At 40.8% G+C, this 15,211-nt stretch overlaps 1 protein-coding gene across 1 annotated transcript in view; it reads left to right on the forward strand.

The window, feature by feature from the left end:
- The window catches only part of NXPH2 (neurexophilin 2), a 109,315-nt gene that overhangs the window by 54,612 nt on the left and 39,492 nt on the right, over positions 1 to 15,211 (forward strand). The window lies entirely within an intron of this gene.

Raw genomic sequence — 15,211 nt, forward strand, 5'->3', positions numbered from 1 at the left:
ATCAAATTTTAGGAATTATTAATATTATTTTTTTACTTTGTTTTATTCTTATAAGACCAACCAAAATTTCTTGAGCCAAAGATCATATACCTTGACCACCCGTCTGCAAATCCTGGTAGGACTCACCTGCTAAAAAATCCAGAATATAGCTACTCTTCCACCCTTCCACCTCCGTCTCATCTCCATTGTTTGGCCCGTCACAGTTCTCCTCAGGGTTGGAATGGTCTCTCCTTCCGACATGTCTGGAGTCGGTATGCAGCACGGAAGCCTCCTGATGCCCACGCAAGTCAGGGGATGCCTCTGCTCTGCTCAGGACGGCTTCCCATGTCTCTGACCACTCAGAGGGGGACTGGCTGGATGCCTATCTGCGCTGACTGGCTGAGACTCCACGCAGCCCACGCATCCCACCTGCTTGCTCCCATATCCACGGCTTTCTACTCCGATCATACTCACCTCCTCAAGGTTCCTGCCCCCGTGCCCAGCTTGCTTCCACACCAGGGCCTTTGCACTTGCTGTTTTCTAGGCCCAGAATTCTCTTTTTTTCCAAATATCTTCAACACTCACTTCTTCACTTCCTGCAAGCACGTGCTCAGGTGGGACCTTATTGAAGGACACTGTCGTTGCCTGCCTTACACAAAAAGCAGTTCTCAGTTACTCTCTAGCCCCTTGCGTTGCTTTGTTCGTCTTTACTGCACACATCATCTTTGGCATATGTTTGTTTATTATGTCCATCCGCGTCCACTCGTATGCAAATTTCATGAAAGAGACACCAACAAATGAGACTAAGTTTGGGAGGCTTGAACTTTCCTGTAGTGGACGTGGAGCAGGGAGACCAGAGCCTGCGGTCTGGCAGTGTCTGCAGCCTGTGCACTCTCTGCTCCATCAAGCCGCTGACTTTGAAACAAAACTAGCCATGCTCCATCCATCACTACTGTGGGTCTGCACATTCAATAAAGACAGGATGCTCAAAGTGCACTACACTTTTATATCTACCCGCTGCATCTAAATCCTGCGAACTTCCAGCATTATCCACTTGCTGACAAGGTTACTCAGCCTGGGGAAGTTTAAGCCTTTGTCCGTCTTAGGTTTGCAGAAGTTTAAGAGAACAAGACTGAACACAATATGGAATTCCTTAGTTCCCAGAGCTTGTGTCACCTCTCTAGCTACTCAGCATACTCTTTTTTTAGGAGTTTTTTTCTGCACATTTCATCTCTCTCCCATTGCATCTTAAAAGAAGAAGAAGAAGAACAACAACAACAACAACAGGCCTAAATGCTTCTTTTGAAATAAAATGGTCCCCTGCCTGCAATATTGCTGAAAAGCCCTCCCTCCAGATTCCTGTAGCACATCCTCTGTACTTTTGCCAGGACTGTCTTTATAAGATATGAATCTTATTATTTTACTCCATTTTGAAAAAGGAAAAAAAAACCTGCCATAATCTACAATCATGATTCCTTGACCTAGCACACTAGCGTGCAAGGCCCTCGCTAATTGAAATCCTACGTCCCTCAGAGCCATCTGCCCAGGCTTGCCCCCTCTGGCAACTTTCAATTTTACAACACAAAAGTATTTATAAGGCCCTGCGTACATCATTCAATGTCACATTTAAACACTTTCTTCTACTCTAGACACTCTGAAACACTACTTTCTCTGCCCAATTTCTGTCTGTTGTCATTAACACTGGCGTCTGTCAGGTGGAGTTTGTCCATGTACATAAATGTATATATTGTTTCATGCTCACAGCAGCGCTGCTCACAAGCATGTTTAGCCCATATTTTACAGATAGACAGGCAGCTTAGAGAGCCCAAGACCCCATGACTAAACAATGGGAGAACAAGGATCCGAGCCACACTTTCTTGCCACAACCCCAGTGCGTGTCAACTTTCCTCCATGCTGGGTGCCACGCGTCTGTGCCTGTGATTGCATCTCCTGCTAACACTGCAGGCCCCTTCCTGGCAGAGTTTTCTCGTTCTCTTTGTAGCTACAGTGCCTCAGTGACCAGGGTCATCAATTTTGCAGTTGCATAAATAGGATTAATTATCTGTGAAAAAGAGCGTGACTAGGGATTATGTGTGAACACCAACAGCTTTGGGGCAGTCAGCTCTCATCTTGACTGTGTGGCCTTGTCCCTCACCACCCATTCAGAGCTAACAAATGCTCACACTTCACGGAAGTTTGCTCATTCAGTTTATGATGACCACAGGTCTGTGAACACAGTCATCCATAAACACTCATGCTTGCTCTTGTCTGCCTATGAGGAAGTTTATAGACATACTTTTTTCTGTTACTGAGGATTTTGTTTTATGTACGAAGATAGGGTTCTCTAATACTTATTGCTGGTACTCTTCATACAATCAACCTCACACCTGCTTTGCATTGCCCTTTCAAATGATCTCTGTTGATTTTAACGTACTGCTTTCTTTATTTAAATTTTTTAATAACTGATAATGTGTGTTTCCTGTGATTCCCCCCAAAATTCAATAGATTTGTTTTTTTTGTATGGGTCTAGATGATTTGAAAGTTCATATGGAAAAATAAATGCAAGAATTCTCAAGAATCTAAAAGGGAGAGAGAATAATGAGGTGGTTCAGGTAGTACCAGATATTGGAATTTACTTTAAAGCTAATGTAATAAAAAAAAAATGCTATTTACACAAGAAAAAGCATATAGAGCAGTGGAATAGAATCAAATCGAGAAGTGTGTACAAGTAAATGTGGGAAGTTACTATATGATAATGAGAGTATTTCCATTCCGGGGGAAATAGTTTATTTAATAAATAATATTGGTATTATTTGGTTATCAAAATCAAAAAATAGTTTGAATTTTAATAATTCAGAGTCTTAACCGAAGAAGAAAGAATAGCACTATACATTTATAAATTTACATTTTTGACTTGTTACAACACATATTACCTTTGTAATTTAAAAGAATTAGAATTTATTTTAAAAGTAATATTTACATATTGCCTATTGTATATTACATGTTCCTAACATTAACACAATTCAGAGATTATAAAAGTAAATACTGAAAGACTCCTTTTTATAGTACCCTCAGTTTATAATTTCTCCTCCCTAATATTATTATATGCATTTGCATATACACATGCAGAGGGACTTTTTTTTTTTACCTTAATGAGGATGACATGATATTATTTTGCAAATTTTGTTTTTTACATTAAGTGGATTATCATGGATGACTTTCCACAAAAATATATATCGACAAATCTCAATCTTTCCAAAGGTTACAGACAGTATTCCATTATATGATTCTAACTTCAATTTATTTAAGTAGTCCTTTATTGATAGGGTTGTCTTTAATATATTGTTAGAAGTCAAATCATACAGAAGGAACAAAAATGAAAAGTCAAGTTCCCTATGGCTCTATTTCCAACATTCTTCCCCAGGAATAAACGCAAAATGGATCTGTGTTATAGTTCTGGGGTTACCATTGCAACTTAAATGACATTTTCCTCTTTGCTTTTTGTTTTTGTTTCTGTGTTTGTTGTTGTTGTTTTGACCTTAGAGAGTAGCTATGGCCTTCCTGATACAAAAACTATACCATCTAGTGAGTATCTGCTCAGTCTCCCACCTCCTGCCCTTCCTTACATCTGCTGTTCTGTGACCGTGATTATGTATTACTTGTTTAGTCTATCAGTCAATGCAAAGCTTTTAACCTAGATTTAAGAGACATTAATGAGATCATGCTCCTATCAATATTTACTACAGAACAAATTATGCTGTTGGATTTAGAGAGAAAGAAATACAATGTTAAGACACTAATTGCTAGCCACTCAAAGGATGATGCCCCAAACCTGAAGGTCTAGTGGTTTCTCTTAATTTCTTTTGAGTTCTTTCTCTTCTTCTAAGTCATGTCAGCTGCTACCCTTGTGGCTCATGGTATACTCTTTCTTCATTATTTCTCTTGTGTTTGATCTGCTAGAGAGCCTTATTGAGTAATGCTTTTGGAGAGCTTTTGAGAGTGATAAACTTTGTGAGAATTTGTATGACTGAGAGTGTTACATAAGTAATAGTTTAAGTATGGAATTCTAAATTCACAGTCATTATCCAGGTGAGGTTTTGGATAGTCTTTGTTCCTTCTAGTTTTAGTATAAGATTAAGTATATGCTTCTTCACTTTGTCTTCTTTCTTCTAATAATATGTCTTGCAGATTTTTCCTTATCAATGTATGGAAAGATCCCTCCTTTTTTGGAGCTTCATGGTATTCCACTGTGTGGATGTACCATAGTTGTTGAATTATTTCCCTATCGACCTGAAACACTTGAGTTCTTTCAGTTATTAGAGCAAGGAATTCTTTCCTCTAATGCTGCAATGAATAATCTTATCTGTCATTTTGTACATGTACAGTTAGACCTGCAAAATAAATCCTCTAAAGACAGAATCTACATTAAAAAATGTATTTTTAATTTTGATAAGTATTGACAAATTGTCCTTCAGTTTTAAACATGAAGAAACGGGCGCCTTGGTGGCTCAGTCAGTTAAACATCTGACTTTTGGTTTCGGCTCAGGTCGTGATCTCAGGATCGTGAGACTGAGCCCCACCTCAGGCACCAATTCACTGAGGAGTCTGCTTAAGACTCTTTCTCCCTCTACCTCGGCCCCTTCCCCTGTGTGCTCTCTCTCTCTTTCTCAAATAAATAAATACATCTTTAAAAAATTAAAACAAACAAATAAACAAACATTAGGAAACATCCCCAGAAAGTTGAGGTGACTTAAAAACAGGTACATAGCATATTTAAGCTGGTAGGGGGAACAGAAACATCACCTCGTGACATTCGATCCAGTATTTCTTCCACTGCATAACACTTCTCTCACTGGGTTCTATAAGCAGGGACTATAGCTATGTCAGATAACTTGGTGGAACTGATTGATCATCAGGGCTTATTCAAGATATCGTGAATCAGTGCCTGGGAAAGAACTAAATACCCGCCTCCCTTTCCCCATAGCCTCACAGAAATAATAAAACAGATATATGCATATGAAGACAATGCAAAAATGATTTGAAGATAAAGCAAAGCAAAATAAAAATGGAGTTAGCAGTGGACCAGAAAGTTTAAGGAAATTTTGGAGAGAGGAAGCAGGATAGGAAGAACTATAGCCAGAAACACGAGAGACAAAAGCAGTTCTTCTCAAGATAGCTTCCAAAGAAACTCCCAAGTACAAAGTTAATTAGGACAAAGGCAAGAGTAGGTCATCAGGAAAACACCAAAATTTGTAAGTTAAGAACTAAATTTATTTATTTTTTTTAAAGATTTTATTTATTTATTTGAGAGAGAGAGAGAGAGAGAGAATGAGAGATAGAAAGCACGAGAGGGAAGAGGGTCAGAGGGAGAAGCAGACTCCCTGCTGAGCAGGGAGCCTGATGTGGGACTCGATCCCGGGACTCCAGGATCATGACCTGAGCCGAAGGCAGTCGCTTAACCAACTGAGCCACCCAGGCGCCCCAAGAACTAAATTTAAAACAGCCAATTCAGCTGCCTTGCTAGCTCTCACCCCACCCCAATATACAGAGGCTACTCCAGAGCTGGCATGGCAAGTTTTGCCCTTAATATTGAAGACCTATCCTCCCATCCAAGTACTAACCAGATTCACCTCTGCTTAGCTTCCAGGATCAGACGAGATCAGGTACGTTCAGGATGGTCCAGCCGTAGACGGAAGCCCTATTCTCTAATGAACAAGTGGCCGATGAGATGGGGGAAAGGTCTTGGTACATGTACTGGACCTGAGAGGGAGAACAGAAATGGAGATTTATGATACATGTCTGTCTACTTCAGAGAGGAAAGGGAAGTATAAAGGAAGCAGGTCTGCCCATCAGTAAAAACAGGAAAGCCCTCTAACCATCAGAATAAGTCCCTTCTTCCTTGACTGTTGTGGGATTCCCAGCCTCCTGGGATATATATATCTATATCCAGGCCAGCATGCCCTACTGGGAAGCCTGCCTGTCAGAATGCCTGAATGCTGTCACAGGTGAATTCTGCCCTCTGTTTCAGAAAGCATTTGGTAAATCAGCGTACACCAGGAGTGTGTCACTTTGTTAGAATTCATCCAGCTGTGCACAAAAAATTTGTGCAATATTGTTTACCTCATAAAAGCTCCCCAAGTAATTCTAAGTTGTATCCAGGATTGAGAAATCCTGCTCTAAACAACTGAATGGAATAGTTGTACGTGTTTAGCATAAAATAATCTCTGCTCTTTTGAAATTGAGTTTAGAGTGAAAAATCAAATTCTAAATCTACTTAATAGATAAGTGTTTTTGTTCCAAGAGAGCTATCAGCTTATAGTCAATTATAATCAAAATACAGAGACTCTAGTTAAAAACAAAGTGACTATAGTGGACCTACAATGAAATACTCTTTTCAGCATGTTTGGATGAGTGTACAAGGAGTTGAGGGAACAGCCTTGTTGCTTCAAATTTCACATCTTTGTCATTGATTTGGGAATTCCACTATGATGTGTCTACTCATGGAATTGTTTTACTCATTTCCTTTCAATTATTATCTGTAAATTAGTGTCTTTCATCTGGTCTCGGAAATTCTCAGTCATTACCTCTTCAAATGTTTCTTCTCTTCATTCTTTCTGTTCTCCCCTTCTGAGAGTCTAATTAGACATGCGCTAGAACTTTTCACTCACTTCATATTTTTGAACCTTTCATATTTCCATTTTTTTCTCTCTATGCTTATCTTTTCTTCAGATGTCTCTTCCTGTTTCTGTCTTTAGCTCTATCCAAATGGCACTCTTGCCTTTTTCTTCCCCAAAATATTTGCCATTTTCAGAGTTTCTGTTTGATTCCTTTACAAGTCTGCCAAGTCATTTCTGGTAATTCCTTCTTTCTTGCTTTTTTTTTTTAATTCCTATATTATTTCTTTAAATTGTTCACACATAACTGTTCTACATTCTATATCTGACAGTTCCAGTCTCTGCAATCCTCGAGGGTCACCTCTGTTCCTTGTCATTTGCTCTGACTCTCATTCCTGGAGCTTGCCTTCTCTTGTGCTTGGTGCTCTTTGATTTTTAGCTTTTTTGTTTGTTCTTCCTCTGTGGGGATCCTGTGGGGATGCTTTCCCAAAGAGAGTTCCTATATCTGCTTCTGCTGTGAACTAAGGATCTGCACCAACCTGGAACCATGTGGTCCCTCTGAGAATCAGAATTCAAAGCAGGATTCTCAGGCTCAGCTTGTTTATGGTGTTGGCCCAAGGCTCAAGATCTAATTTATGGCATAAGACCTCAGGGCAACCATGCCCCTCCCTGCCACTCCCACTCCCAATGGCTTGTGGTTGGGGGTTTTGTGACCACCAGGAAGCATGCCCCAGCTAGGGTCTTTTGTACAGCAGGAGGGTCCCTCCCAAAAATTACAGTCAACCATATCGCTGGAAGCAGTTATCTTTATGAAATATTTTCAGCAGTGTTCTGGGGGAGCCCAGCATGATTGTATCAAAAGTAAATGAGGGGTGCCTGGGTGGCTCAGTTGGTTCAGCGACTGCCTTCAGCTCAGGTCATGATCCTGGAGTCCCAGGATCGAGTCCCGCATCGGGCTCCCTGCTCAGCAGGGAGTCTGCTTCTCCCTCTGACCCTCCCCCCTCTCGTGTGCTCTCTCGCGCGCGCGCGTGCATTCTCTCTCTCAAATAAATAAATAAAATCTTTAAAAAAAAAGGTAAATGAGCACAGCAAGGGAGAATGTGCTTGGTGATTAGGATAAACTGTAATCAGCTGGTTATCATATTAATATAGTAAAAATAACTTTCTGTCTGAGCTCTTTTGTATCAGTCCAACATTTCTTTTTTTAACATCTCTAATTAATTCCTAAATTAATTTGGCCACAGTGTTTTATGGATTTTCACTAAAAGTGTGACAAAAGACTAATAAGCCTTTAACTAACGTGGCAAGTAACTTTATGGCACATATGTAATGCTTCCTCTGATTTCTGTGTTTCTGTGGTTAAAAAAAAAAAACCATAGAGGTTATGCTAATGGACATCAACAATTTGAAAAGAGAAAAGTATCAGCATCCACTAATGTATCTATCTATATGGTATATGTATATGTCTTTTGATGTTATAATATATGGCATGAAGTTGGGTTGTTTTAGCACATGGTCTAATTTCTTTCAGGTGCTAGACCTTTGTCCTTGTGCTATTTTGCCCATGGTGGAAGTAAAGTAATCCAAATGACTTAACACCATTATCTCAGAGGTGGACCTAGGTTCTTCAGTACCTCACCTCTTATTTTTTATCAGGCCATTAACAGCAAAGTGTGCCATTTCCAATTTGTGGGGAAGTGAACACAGCCTGCTTCCTGCCTCTGCATTTAGAAGAGTCCAGCATTCTCTCGGCACATCGTCTTCACAAAGATTTGAAATTTCTTCCTTAAGTGCCGGGAATAGGGAAATCTTATATTAATGTGAGAAGGGTTGCTCCATTTCTAGGAATTCAAAGAAATTCAGGATATGAATTTTACCTAAATGAGAGCATATTCAGCATGGAGTAGGGTACATGACAGACACTTCATATTTATTATTTCTTGAATGAATGAAAAAAATGAATGAATGAATCTTTTAAAATAGAAAACCAATAATACAAAACTATCCTACTAGTAGTGATTTCATGGTGAGATTTTATTTGCTCTTTTCTTTAGTATGCCCCCATCCCACCACACGTATACCAACACACACAGCAAGAGAGAGAAGCAGGGGTAGAAAATAAATTTAATTTATTCCAGTGTGAATTTTGAGGCCAGAAATAACCAACAATTATAGTCCAAATGAGTGACCTATTGCATTAGGACATATATTTAAGCTCATATACTTTTATAACAACAACAACAAAAAAGAAAGAAGCCCTTCTCACTGATTTTTCTGGTCTATTTTGTTCTACTGACTGTAGCTTTTTTGTTTTGTTCTGTTTTGATTTTACATAATTTGAGAGTGGTGCACTGACGAGGAATGTGCCAGTAGGAACTAAAATTTATCTTGTGAGGAGATAAAAATCAGTATCTGGAGGATTGTTTGGTAATTCACACTGAAAACAGAAAGCTTTGATAAGAAACACATTGGATTCCCCTGGCGAGTACATTGTGAGTCTGTGCGAAACAAAAGGCTGGGAAGGATCCCCTGTGCCCACCGTCCCGTCCCAGTCTGTTGTCCAGGCCCACAGCCGATCGCAGAACACACGTCATGGCGCCATTTCTCTCGGGATCCTGGGCAAATGGAGATTTGGCTTGCACTAACTTTGCAAGTTTTTAAAAAAAGGCTTCTACCGTTGACTTTGCAGTTAAACCAGTCTCTAGAGAGGGTTTTATGTTTCTCGTGTTCCCATTTCCTGTTCATTCCGTTTCCCTCACTGAAATCAAGAGATGAGCACTGAGCACGCTGGATAACCCAGCACTAAGCAGCAAAGCTGTGACCAGAGTTCACTCCATTTCTATTTTGTCTCCCTTCATTTGGAGGCTTTTCTGAAGATGGCAGAGGAAACAAAATTTAATCTGTTACTCCCAGTGTATAAGGGTTCCTCTTCAGACGGGGCCAGCCATAGAGCCAAGAACATTCAGCATGCTCTCCTGTGACTTTCTGAGGCTTGCTACTTGAATTGAGGCAGGTCAGACCCCAATCAGAAGGGCAGCAGTTGGGGCGTCTGTGTGGCTCAGTGGGCTGGGTGTCCGACTCTTGATTTCAGCTCCAGTCCTTAGGGTCATGGGATCGAACCCAGCATCAGATCTGCTTATCCCTCTCCCTGTGCTCTTCCCCTTGCTCGTGTGTGTGCTTTCTCTCTCTGTCTCAAATAAATAAAAAAAAATAAAATCTTAAAAAAAAAAAAGAAGGGCAGAAGTCAAGGTCAGTAGCAACTCCAAAGAAGAGCCGCCTTGCAGGGTGGGGACAAACCCCGAGTGTCCTCCCAATCCAGTTTTCTCCCGGGAGGAAACCCCTTTTGGAATTAGCAGCAGTTGTTTCTCCACAGTCAACTATGTAAGACTTGGAAGCATTGGATAATTTATTTATTTTTCACTCAGAGCATTTTTTGTGAACAACCAACATTTGAAACTGTCTCAAAACAATTAGTGATGGTAGACATAGCTGAGAGAACGAAGAATTGGAGGGAATTTATCACAGAGTGTTTACTATGATGGTCTCCGGTGGTTCCTTCACTCAGTAGTACTGGCTAGATACCTGCTGTGTGGTAAGCCATGTAGGGTGGAGACAGATATATGAGACATTGACCTTGTCTTCAAGGAGTTTTCCATTCACACATGGAAATAAGGGCTGAACCCAAGCACTTATAGTGCAATGGATTTTCTGCTCAGTGGCACAGAGTAATCAGGGCATGGCAGAACAGTAGAATCCCTAAGAACATAAAGAATGGGGAAATAAGCTTTGCTTTCTTGGAGCTAAACTAGGAAGATACACTTAGCCACATTCGCAAGGTTGAACTTGATTTGAGGATAAACCAAAGATAGTACACTGCTGCAGATTTGGGGAAAAGTAAAACAAGATTCACTGGTGCCTGAATATCTCAAGGATGGAGGATGGAGGGTGGAGGGCCGGGGGAGGACAGGTGGGGTAGTATTGTGGTGAACTGTATTTAGGCCGTTGAGAGTAAAACTGAATCAAGAGAAGGTAGTCAGCCCGGAGAGGAGACAACTCCAAAATCCAGTGCTCATTGGCCTAAGAAGATGAGCAGTTCAGACCCTAGGCAGAAGAATGAATCCCTTCAATGAACCAGCACCTTGTTTTGATTCTATACTCACTTAATATTCTGATTATAGATTGGCTTCTAGTTTAAGTCTATCCATCAGGGAGAGAATCTTCCTACTCATGTGACATACATGCTTCTATCCATGTAGGTTATAATGCAATAGCATTCTGCAGTGCACACACACACACACACACACACACACACACACACCCCAGTTCCATGAGCTCATGTAATGTGCATCCATTCCTAAGAAACAATTCTTCCCAGCATGCACTGTTCAAAGTCAGGTTCCCCACCTACCATACTGAGGATTAGACCCTGACATTGGTGAATGCCCCAAGGTCTTCTGATTGAGACCATTTGGCAGACAGCCATCTGCCTTCTTGTAGTGACACCCCAAGCTCACTGGATGCTTTTCAGATCAAGCTAAAACATAAACCAGGTGCTACAAAGTACATGAGACCAGCAAAGGATATACATTTCTCCTCTAACTGGAATTAGCACAGAAGTTCTGCCCTTGAACAAATGCAGAGGTTCATTAAGCAAAGGGCTTTGGTGAACGGGAACCCAAAGGCCAAGTCATGAGCCAGATGCAGAGGGACATGCATGGGCTGTGCAGATTGGAGCTGCTAGGAAATAGTGGGAGCTAGTGTGGGAAAGGTGTGTTGGGCCACTGTGGGAGGACTGAACTCTAGAATCAGGTGTTTGAATATACTGAATAGGAACTAAGGAACAATTGAAGAGTTTGAGTAAAAGAATGTGTGTTGTAGGAGATATGCTATGATTGCCATCAACAGGATGGATTCAACTGAATTAATTCATGGAATGACATTCTGCTGTGCACACTTGTACACACACGCACCAGCTCCATGAGCTCAGGTCATGCATCTGACTGAGGTGCAGTTTAGAGGCTAAGGGACAAGTTTGGACAAGTCTGGAAGCTGTTGTTGTGAGGTAACTATGGCCTCAAGTAGGATGAATGACTGAAAGGAAAGTCTAAATGCTAGAAGAAACATAAAGGAAATTCCTATCGAAGTGTTCATTAATTAGTCAGCCTCCTTTCTCTGGCTAAGATTTTTAAATAGAATTATGCCAGTCATAAGACAGCATTGTGCAATATCAGAGTCAAAAGGAGCATCTGACTTCATTTTAGTAAGTGAGAAGCTGGCTCTAGGAAGAGGGCAGCAAGATCCATAGAAGTAAGGAGCAGAGAGCATATCAGCAAGAAGTGCTGAGTAGCCCAAGGGAGATCAGGCGAAGCCTGAGGAGGGGTGAGGGGGGTCCCAAGTTGGATCTGTGTTGAGCCCGGGTGGTTTAGATGCATTCTAAAGTCTGAGGTGGATTAGACACTTCAGATGGAGAGTGAGGAAATGAAGCTGTGTTAGTGAGACAGTGATTGACCTGAGACACAAAAAAAGGAGGTCTCAGTGAGGAGAACTCCAGGGGAGAACTGTAGATGTAGGGTTGGTAAACGAGAATAATTTATAGTAAAATGTATCTTACAGAATCTGAGGTGGAGTAAGGATGCCAGGTAACCTCAAAGTAACCCGCGGGTGAACTAACCACTCTGCTTGGGTCTCAAGATCAGCAGCAAATTGGAACTCTTGTACATTGTTAGTGAGAATGTGAAATGGTGCATTCTCTGTGAAAACAGTTTGGCGGTTCCTCAGACAACTAAACATAGAATTACCATGTGACCCAGCATTCCACTTCTAGATATTGAAAAAGAAGAAAATTGAAAAGAATTGAGAACAGGAACTCAAACAGATACTTGTACACCAACATTCATTGAAAAATCTATCCATGGTAGCCAAGGGTAGAAATAACCCAAGTGTCCATGACAGATGAATGGATAAACAACACATGGTACATAGGAACGATTGAATGTTCTTCGGCCATAAAAATGAATACAGTTCTCACATATGCTACCACATGGATGAATCTTGAAAGCATTGTGCTAAGTAAGATAAACCAGGCCCAAAAGGACAAATATTGTATGCGTCCACTTATAAAAAATATCTTGAAGAGGCAAATTCCTTGAGCCAGAAAGAAGGTTACCAGGGCCTTGGTATGGATTCATTGCTTAAAGATGACAGCATTTCTGTTTAGGGCGATGAAGAAGTTTTGGACATACTGGTGATGGTTGCATGCCCAAAAACGTGAAATGTACTTAATGCAACTAAATTATATACACTTATATATCATTAAAATGGTGAATTTTATGTTATGCCTATTTTACCACAATTTAAAAACTTTTTTTTTTCTTTTTTCTTTAAGAGAAGCTGCAAAGGCTGCTTGTAGGGGGAAGAGTGAGAGAGAAAATGCAGTTTGAGCCTGCGAGTTCCTGAGGGGCCCTCTCTTCAGGGATGCCGGGCCCCACAGTTGCCCCTATTGCCTGAGAGAATGGGAGGCGCCCTCTGTCCCACCATAACCCACAATGGGAACCGCCAGCCCACATTCCAGCTTCCCCCCAGCGGCTCCCAGAGTCAATCCTGTGGGGTCTAAAAGCTTCATCTTGATTGCAATTAGCTCCACTGCCAGTCCCTGCTGCTAGAATACACATGGGGACCAGGGGAATATTGGAAGTGCTGGTTTCCGCAGCTTTTGTTTGGTAGAATGCCAGAGAACACAGCTTTTGCTGTCATAATTGGTCTAAATTTAAATACTCACTTGTTTTTGTTTCAAATTGGTTTGTGGGTGCGTGGACACAGCCTAGGTTTGTGGGCATAGAATATATTTTGTCAACATGGCGAAAGTGAATCAGGGGTTTTTGTTGCCTAAACCAGCCCTTGTTTTCAGTCTTGATTTCCCTTCGCCCTCCAGCCTTTAAGTCAAGGAGAGGTTGGAATCCAACCACTTAATTGGAGGTTTTCCAGTTCACAGCAGTTAACGTTTCTACAACTTGTCTCCTTAATTTAGAACAACATCCAAAGAGTAATGAGCACTATACCTCACATTAGTTTGGGCCTATTTCTAGACTGCTGTGTAGAATATTCCGAACTCAAAGACATTTATTGTCTTTCAAGAGTTTTCAGTAAGATTGTGAAGGAAAACAAAGTTGTCTTGAATTTTATAAGTTAATTTCAGTCAAATTGCTAAATGGGGTGATTTAGTATTTTTCAGTGAGTGCAGCATTAATTTGCATATTACATCTGCCTCCATTAATGAAATTATTTTTAGATTTAAGCAATCAATACAGTCTTCTACGATATTCAAATCATGGTGTGAGAAATAGCGCTGGCTCAATTGCACGCTCAGATACTTGTTAAAACATCTTAATTAGTCTATGCTCATTCTTCTCCCGCATTTAGGTTCATGGCTTTGGTGATTGTCACAAAGCGGTTTGTGTGTATGACAGCTGGAGAAGGTAGCAGCTGTTTTGTTTTTCTTTTTTTTTTTTTTCCAAATAGGCCCTCCTTGTCATCCTTTGCCAGAAAAAGAGTTAAGTTCTCTGCTTTAAACACACTTATTAAATGCCCTGTGTTTAGACTACATGTACTCGTGCTTGAGACAAGCACAGAGCCATGCATGAGGCTCTGCCGGAAGACAGCCCTGGCATCTTGGGACAGCCAGAGTTGTGACTGTAATCACAAAGTATTCCAGTGAGGAAGAAATGGAGGAAGTATCTATAGTAATCAGCTTGACTGCCCAGAGAGCCTTCTGACAAGGTCAGATTTTTAAAAGGGCAGACAAGACGCAAGTCTTACTTGTTAAATTAGCTGATGATGTGAGGCTTGGGGCGGCAGAGGGGGGGATGTGTTGGCTGACAGGATTCAAAAGGATCTCAGCAGGTTAGAATGATGGGGCAAAACCACAAGGAAGAAAGTTAAAAGGGACCATTTTGAAGTCGGGTACTTGGATACAGAAAGAACCACCACCAGAGGATGAAGGATGTATGGTTAGCAAGTACGGAAAAGTTTTAGCTGAAATAAACTAAAGTTGTGAGTCATCAATATGGTGAACACTTTTCAAATGTGCTTGAGCTTTCCAGAATGCTTATGCAATCCTAGACTATATTAATAGACTATGGTATTTAGTAAGAGAACAGCGATAGCATAAAGCATTTGCAAGCACTATAGACAGATATCAAGCACATGCTCTTTGGGAATCAGACAACCGTTTTTCAGATATCATCTCCGGCTCATCGTGTAGTAGAAACTCTTTAGGAGTGAGTCATAAAAATGTCAAATGTACATTATACTGTTTAAATGACACTATGAATGTTCATTCTTCCATAGATTTTTGGTATAGGGTCAAACCTTTTCCTCTGGAGATGGATCATACCTTCAGCCAGTGCACACAGCTATGGCCATGCCTGTAGTTGGTGGCAGACTCCTGTCCTCATGTGCTAGGTGTGTGTTCTCATTGGTTATAATGGTATTCGCAATATCATCCCCTTAAATATGGGTCCCCTGACTGGAGTTTTCATTTTCTCATTTAAATAAACCCCATCCTTAATGAATTATCTAAGATTTCTAGCTGCTGCTTTTTTTTTTTTTAATGGAGCACG

The sequence above is a fragment of the Callorhinus ursinus genome, unplaced genomic scaffold (assembly GCF_003265705.2).
Source record: "Callorhinus ursinus isolate GAN/ISIS: 27379988/994484 unplaced genomic scaffold, GSC_fseal_2.0 scaffold2, whole genome shotgun sequence".
NCBI lineage: Eukaryota > Metazoa > Chordata > Mammalia > Carnivora > Otariidae > Callorhinus > Callorhinus ursinus.